This window comes from Oncorhynchus kisutch, linkage group LG26 (genome assembly GCF_002021735.2).
Source record: "Oncorhynchus kisutch isolate 150728-3 linkage group LG26, Okis_V2, whole genome shotgun sequence".
Taxonomy (NCBI): Eukaryota; Metazoa; Chordata; class Actinopteri; order Salmoniformes; family Salmonidae; genus Oncorhynchus; species Oncorhynchus kisutch.
In genome coordinates, this window is record NC_034199.2 from 46,095,338 (window position 1) to 46,102,837 (window position 7,500).

At 48.1% G+C, this 7,500-nt stretch overlaps 1 protein-coding gene across 1 annotated transcript in view; it reads left to right on the plus strand.

Annotated features, from left to right (window-relative positions):
* Nucleotides 1-7,500, plus strand: part of fam124a (family with sequence similarity 124 member A) — a 66,183-nt gene that overhangs the window by 39,612 nt on the left and 19,071 nt on the right. The window lies entirely within an intron of this gene.

Below are 7,500 nucleotides of genomic sequence, written 5' to 3' on the forward strand. Positions count from 1 at the left end.
AGTTTGTGTGAAGGCTCTGCAGAGCTAATAATCACACGTGTTACTGGTTAAATGTAGAGACGACGAGACTCTGTGTGTGTGTGTGTGTGTCTGAGTGTGTATAGGGGAGGGGAGGGGGAGGGGGAGGGGCAAGTGTGTAGGCTATGAGAAAGTGTGTGTGCGTACATGTGTGTGTGCGTACATGTGTTTGTGACTCAGAATGACTGTGTGTGAGTCGTCTCTGTTCAGGTACGTTAGTCCTAGGAACAGTGGTTAACTGGTCTAGGAACAGTGGGTTAACTGGTCTAGGAACAGTGGGTTAACTGGTCTAGGAACAGTGGGGTTAACTGGTCTAGGAACAGTGGGTTAACTGGTCTAGGAACGGTGGGTTAACTGCCTCGTTCAGGGCAGAGACAACAGATTGTTTACCTTGTCAGCTCAGGGATTCAATCTTGCAACTTTTCTGTTGCTAGTCCAACACTCTAACCACTAGGCTACCTACCGCCCCTACACTCTAACCATTAGGCTACCTGCCTCCCCTACACTCTAACCACTAGTTACCTGCCTCCCCTACATTCTAACCACTAGGCTACCTGCCGCCCCCACACTCTAACCACTAGGCTACCTGCCGCCCCTACACTCTAACCACTAGGTTACCTGCCTCCCCTACACTCTAACCACTAGGCTAACCTGCCGCCCCTACACTCTAACCACTAGGCTACTGCTCCTACACTTACCCACTAGGCGACCTGCCTCCCCTACACTCTAACCACTAGGTTACCTGCCGCCCCATACACTCTAACCACTAGGTTACCTGCCTCCCCTACACTCTAACCACTAGGCTACCTGCCTCCCCTACCACTCTAACCACTAGGCTACCTGCCTCCCCTACACCTCTAACCACTATAGCTACCTGCCCGCCCCCTACACTCTAACCACTAGGTTACCTGCCTCCCCTACACTCTAACCACTAGGCTACCTGCCGCCCCTACACTCTAACCACTAGGCATACCTGCCTCCCCTACACTCTAACCACTAGGCTACCTGCCTCCCCTACACTCTAACCACTAGGTTACCTGCCGTCCCTACACTCTAACCACTAGGTTACCTGCCGCCCCTACACTCTAACCACTAGGGCTACCTGCCTCCCCTACACTCTAACCACTAGGCTACCTGCCTCCCCTACACTCTAACCACTAGGCTACCTGCCGTCCCTGCACTCTAACCACTAGGCTACCTGCCGCCCCTACACTCTAACAGCTAGGCTACCTGCCGCCCCTACACTCTAACCACTAGGCTACCTGCCGCCCTACACTCTAACCACTAGGCTTACCTGCCACCCCTACACTCTAACCACTAGGCTACCTGCCGCCCCTACACCTCTAACCACTAGGCTACCTGCCGCCCCTACACACTAACCACTAGGCTACCTGCCGCCCCTACACTCTAACCACTAGGCTACCTGCCTCCCCTACACTCTAACCACTAGGCTACCTGCCTCCCCTACACTCTAACCACTAGGCTACCTGCCGCCCTACACTCTAACCACTAGGTTACCTGCCTCCCCTACACTCTAACCACTAGGCTACCTGCCGCCCTACACTCTAACCACTAGGCTACCTGCCTCCCCTACACTCTAACCACTAGGCTACCTGCCGTCCCTACACTCTAACCACTAGGCTACCTGCCGCCTCTACACTCTAACCACTAGGCTACCTGCCGCCCCTACACTCTAACCCACTAGGCTACCTGCCGCCCCGATGAATGTGACTCTGGATAAGAGCCTCTGCTGAATGTTGTGAGCTGTGAGAGCAGATTAAGGTTTAGTGTCACACTAGTGACGAGAGAGCTTTATAACACCATGCTCTTGTCTCCCAACAGGACAGGAGCAGCTCTCCCTCCCTTGGCCTAGTTAAACTGGAATTAATTAGTCTCAAGCTAGAGAGAGAGGGGGGTCAGAGGTTAAAACACTGAGGCTAATAAGAGCAGCTGAGAGAGAGAGAGAGAGACGAGAGAGAGAGAAACAGAGAGAGAGAGAGAGAGAGAAAAAGAGAAACAGAGAGAGAGAAACATAGAGAGAGAGAAACAGAAGAAACAGAGAGAGAGAAACAGAGAAACAGAGACAGAGAGAGAAACAGAGAGAGAGAGAAACAGAGAAACAGAGAGAGAAACAGAGAGAAACAGAGAGAGAAACACATGAAGAGAGAGAGAGAAAGAGAGAGAAACAGAGAGAGAGAGAGAAACACTGAAGAGAGAGAGAGAGAAAGAGAGAGAGAGAGAAACATAGAGAGAGAGAAGAAAGAGAAACAGAGACAGAGAGAGAGGAACAGATAGAAACAGAGAGAGAGAAACAGAGAGAAACAGAGAGAGAGAGAGAGAGAGAAACACTGAAGAGAGAGAGAGAGAAAGAGAGAGAGAGAGAGAAACACTGAAGAGAGAGAGAGAGAAAGAGAGAGAGAGAAACAGAGAGAGAGAGAAACACTGAAGAGAGAGAGAGAGAGAGAGACTAAAACACTGAAGACCCAAACTTAAGGAAAGCTTTGACTATGTACAGACTCAGTGAGCAAAGGCAGTAGACAGACCTGGCTCTCAAGAGAAGACAGGCTATGTGCTCACTGCCCCCAAAATTAGGTCGAGCCTGAGCTGCACTTCCTAACCTCCTGCCAAATGTATGACCATATTAGAGACACATATTTCCCTCAGATTACACAGATCCACAAAGAATTTGAAAACAAATCCAATTTTGATAAACGCCCATATCTACTGGGTGAAATTCCACAGTGTTTCAACACAGCAGCAAGATTTGTGACCTGTTGTCACGAGAAAAGGTCAACCAATGAAGAACAAACACCATTGTAAATACAACCCATATTTATGCTTATTTACTTTCCCTTTTGTCCTTGAACCATTGGTACATTGTTACAACACTGTATATATATATAATATGATATTTGTAATGTCTTTATTCTTTTGGAACTTCTGTGAGTGTAATGTTTACTGTTCATTTTGTGGTTTATTTCTCTTTTGTATATTATCTACCTCACTTGCTTTGGCAATGTTAACATATGTTTCCCATGCCTATAAAGCCCCTTGAATTGAGAGGGAGAGAGAAAAAGAGAGAAAGGCTAATACGAGCAGTTTGGTGTCAGAGAGAGAGGTTACAGATTGAGGCTAATCAGAGCAGGCAAATGATGAAATGTGTGTTCTTCCCTATATGTGTCTCTGGGCTCTGACCCAGCCTGGTGTCTCTGGGCTCTGACCCAGCCTGGTGTCTCTGGGCTCTGACCCAGCCTGGTGTCTCTGGGCTCTGACCCAGCCTGGTGTCTCTGTGCTCTGACCCAGCCTGGTGTCTCTGGGCTCTGACCCAGCCTGGTGTCTCTGGGCTCTGACCCAGCCTGGTGTCTCTGTGCTCTGACCCAGCCTGGTGTCTCTGTGCTCTATCCAGTCTGGTTGTGTCTGTCTGTCCTGTCACTTTATCCCCCTTGATTTGGACTTGACTCCTGTCTTCTACTCTACTTACCTTAATGAGACTCATGAAGACACTTTGCTGCGGTCTCTCTACTCAGAGGAGATCTGCTAGTGATCTATCACTATGTCATCTATGAACATTTGAACATATTGGCCATGTACTCTTATAATCTCCACCTGGCACAGCCAGAAGAGGCCTGGCCACCCCTCATAGTCTGGTTCCTCTCTAGGTTTCGAATCTCCACCCGGCACAGCCAGAAGAGGACTGGCCACCCCTCATAGCCTGGTTCCTCTCTCCTCTCTTCTTAGGTTCTGGTCTTTCTAGGGAGTTTTTCCTAGTCACCGTGCTTCTACACCTGCATTGCTTGCTGTTTGGGGTTTTAGGCTGGGTTTCTGTACAGCACTTTGTGACATCAGCTGATGTAAGAAGGGCTTTATAAATACATTTGGTTGATAGTGGACAGTGTCATTGAGAGTAGCCATCGTACAGTATTGTTGTCTGTGAAAGGCCATGGATCAGCAGTACCTTGTAATGTAATCTGAATGTTGCTAGATGCTTTGTTAGTCATCTGATCAGGAACTGTACTTTCTGAGAGGGTCTCCTGTCTAGCACTGGCAATGCCCAAACACCTGCATGTGCCAACTTACACACACACACACTCTCTTTTTTCCGACATCCGTACGCACTCACACACCCACACAAAGTCTTCTCTCTGGTTTGATGTGATAAGGGCAGGGAAAATGCTGTGAGCCGGTTCCCTCGGCCCCATGTGCCCTCAACCTTACCGGACAAATAAACTGGGACGAGCCCCCCGGGGCAGAGAGATAGATGGAGGGAGAGGGATAGAAGAAAAGAGAGAGGGAGAGAGGAAAAGAAAGAGGGAGAGAGGAAAAGAAAGAAGGAGAGAGGCTAATAGAGAGAGAACAGAGAGGGAGAGAGGAAAAGAGAGAGGGAGAGAGGAAAATAGAAAGGGAGAGAGGAAAAGAGAGTGAGAACAGAGAGGGAGAGAGGAAAAGAGAGAGAGAACAGAGAGGGAGAGAGGAAAAGAGAGCGAGAACAGAGAGAGAGAGAGAACAGAGAGGGAGAGAGGAAAAGAGAGAGAGAACAGAGAGGAAAAGAGAGAGGGAGAGAGGAAAAGAGAGGGAGAGAGGAAAAGAAAGAGGGAGAGAGGAAAAGAGGGAGAGAACAGAGAGGGAGAGAGGAAAAGAGGGAGAGAACAGAGAGGGAGAGAGGAAAAGAGAAAGGGAGAGAGGAAAAGAGAGAGAGAACAGAGAGGGAGAGAACAGAGAGGGAGAGAGGAAAAGAGAGAGAGAACAGAGAGGGAGAGAGGAAAAGAGAAAGGGAGAGAGGAAAAGAGAGAGAACAGAGAGGGAGAGAGGAAAAGAGAGAGAGAACAGAGAGGGAGAGAGGAAAGAGAGAGAGACAGAGAGGGAGAGAGGAAAAGAGAGAAAGAACAGAGAGGGAGAGAGGAAAAGAGAGAGAGAACAGAGAGGGAGAGGAAAAGAAAGAGGGAGAGAGGGAAAGAGAGAGAGAACAGAGAGGGAGCGAGGAAAAGAGAGAGAACAGAGAGGGAGAGAGGAAAAGAGAGAGAGAACAGAGAGGGAGAGAGGAAAAGAGAGAGAGAACAGAGAGGGAGAGAGGAAAAGAGAGAGAGAACAGAGAGGGAGAGAGGAAAAGAGAGAGAGAACAGAGGGAGAGAGGAAAAGAGAGAGAGAACAGAGAGGGAGAGAGGAAAAGAGAGAAAGAACAGAGAGGGAGAGAGGAAAAGAGAGAGAACAGAGAGGGAGAGAGGAAAAGAGAAAGGGAGAGAGGAAAAGAGAGAGAGAACAGAGAGGGAGAGAGGAAAAGAGAGAGAGAACAGAGGGAGAGAGAACAGAGAGGGAGAGAGGAAAAGAGAGAGAGAACAGAGAGGGAGAGAGGAAAAGAGAGAGAACAGAGAGGGAGAGAGGAAAAGAGAGAGAGAACAGAGAGGGAGAGAGGAAGAGAGAGAGAGAACAGAGAGGGAGAGAGGAAAAGAGAAAGGGAGAGAGGAAAAGAGAGAGAACAGAGAGGGAGAGAGGAAAATAGAGAGAGAGAACAGAGAGGGAGAGAGGAAAAGAGAGAGAGAACAGAGGGAGAGAGAACAGAGAGGGAGAGAGGAAAAGAGTGAGAGAACAGAGAGGGAGAGAGGAAAAGAGAGAGAACAGAGAGTGAGAGAGGAAAAGAGAGAGAGAACAGAGAGGGAGAGAGGAAGAGAGAGAGAGAACAGAGAGGGAGAGAGGAAAAGAGAAAGGGAGAGAGGAAAGAGAGAGAACAGAGAGGGAGAGAGGAAAAGAGAGAGAACAGAGAGGGTGAGATGAAAAGAGAGAGAGAACAGAGAGGGAGAGAGGAAAAGAGAGAGAGAACAGAAAGGGAGAGAGGAAAAGAGAAAGGGAGAGAGGAAAAGAGAGAGAGAACAGAGAGGGAGAGAGGAAAAGAAAGAGGAGAGAGGAAAAGAGAGAGAGAACAGAGAGGGAGAGAGGAAAAGAGAGAGGAACAGAGGAGGGAGAGAGGAAAAGAGAGAGAGAACAGAGAGGGAGAGAGGAAAAGAGAGAGAGAACAGAGAGGGAGAGAGGAAAAGAGAGAGAGAACAGAGAGGGAGAGAGGAAAAGAGAGAGAGAACAGAGAGGAGAGAGGAAAAGAGAGAGAGAACAGAGAGGGAGAGAGGAAAGAGCGAGAGAACAGAGAGGGAGAGAGAAAAGAGAGAGAGAACAGAGAGGGAGAGAGAGGAGCTCAACATTACATCTTTCTTTATAACATTCATTGTCTGCATTGAGGGAACCTTTTGAAACATTGAACAGGACCGTTAATCAAAACATTGAACAGAAACGTTAAACAAAAGACTGAACTGAAACGTTATACAACACAGACCAGGATACGTCTCTGACCTGTTCACTGGACGTGCTACCTTGTCCCGGATATGCTGTTTTGACCCTCTCTCTCTCTCTCTGTCTCTCTCTCTGTCTCTCTCTGTCTCTCTCTCTCTCTCTCTGTCTCTCTCTCTGTCTCTCTCTCTGTCTCTCTCTCTGTCTCTCTCTGTCTCTGTCTCTGTCTCTCCATCTCTCTCTCTCTCTCTCTCTCTCTCTCTCTCTCTCTCTCTCTGTCTCTCTCTCTGTCTCTCTCTCTGTCTCTCCATCTCTCTCTCTCTCTCTCTGTCTCTCTGTCTCTCTGTGTCTCTCTGTCTCTCTCTCTCTCTCTCTCTCTCTCTCTGTCTCTGTCTCTGCATCTCTCTCTCTCTCGCTCTGTCTCTGTCTCTCTCGCTGTCTCTCTGTCTCTCTGTCTCTGTCTCTGTCTCTGTCTCTCTCTCTCTCTCTCTCTCTCTGTCTCTGCATCTCTCTCTGTCTCTGCATCTCTCTCTCTCTCTGTCTCTCTCTGTCTCTCTCTCTCTGTCTCTCTCTCTGTCTCTCTCTCGCTCTGTCTCTGTCTCTCTCTCTGTCTCTCTGTCTCTGTCTCTGTCTCTCTGTCTCTGTCTCTGCATCTCTCTCTCTCTCTCTCTCTCTCTCTCTCTGTCTCTGTCTCTGTCTCTGCATCTCTCTCTCTCTCGCTCTGTCTCTGTCTCTCTCGCTGTCTCTCTGTCTCTCCGTCTCTGTCTCTGTCTCTCTGTCTCTGTCTCTCTGTCTCTGCATCTCTCTCTCTCTCTCTCTGTCTCTCTCTGTCTCTCTCTCTCTGTCTCTCTCTCTGTCTCTCTCTCGCTCTGTCTCTGTCTCTCTCTCTGTCTCTCTGTCTCTGTCTCTGCATCTCTCTCTCTCTCTCTCTCTCTCTCTCAATTCAATCAATTCAAGGGCTTTATTGGCATGGGAAACATGTGTTAACATTGCCAAAGCAAGTGAGGTAGACAACATACAAAGTGAATATATAAAGTGAAAAACAACAAAAATTAACAGTAAACATTACACATACGGAAGTTTCAAAACAGTAAAGACATTACAAATGTCATATTATATATATATACAGTGTTCTAACAATGTACAAATGGCTAAAGGACACAAGATAAAATAAATAAGCATAAATATGGGTTGTATTTACAATGGTGT